The sequence below is a fragment of the Cephus cinctus genome, unplaced genomic scaffold (assembly GCF_000341935.2).
Source record: "Cephus cinctus unplaced genomic scaffold, Ccin1 Ccin1_scaffold0173, whole genome shotgun sequence".
Taxonomy (NCBI): Eukaryota; Metazoa; Arthropoda; class Insecta; order Hymenoptera; family Cephidae; genus Cephus; species Cephus cinctus.
Genome location: NW_014332897.1, coordinates 58,106 through 58,439, shown reverse-complemented (window position 1 = coordinate 58,439; position 334 = coordinate 58,106). Strand labels below are relative to the sequence as shown.

Genomic DNA, 334 nt, shown 5'->3' with positions numbered 1-334 from the left:
AACACCCGATATTCCATACTTATAGTGCATACCTGATAGTCCCATCTCTCTCACACGCACACACTTAAACTTGCACAAACGGCCGCTCTCTCTCTTCTACTGCCCTCCCCATCTAAACTCACCCACGATTAATCAACCCGCTGTCTAACTCTGTCTCTCTCTTACGTACGGGGTACGTGCGATGTGGAATTTTCTTTTTCTTTTTCCTCCTTCACGCTCGCCTCGAAGTAACTAAGAATTAACCCAAGAGCGCTCCGGGCCTTCCCTACCGATGTTTCCTATTGGTCGAGACGACACCTGCAATCGATGCATTTTTTTTTTTTTTTTTTTTTTT

General features: G+C 45.2%; 1 protein-coding gene across 5 annotated transcripts in view; it reads left to right on the top strand.

Moving 5' to 3' along the window:
• The window catches only part of LOC107264557 (RNA-binding protein squid), a 12,961-nt gene that overhangs the window by 9,144 nt on the left and 3,483 nt on the right, over positions 1-334 (top strand). The window lies entirely within an intron of this gene.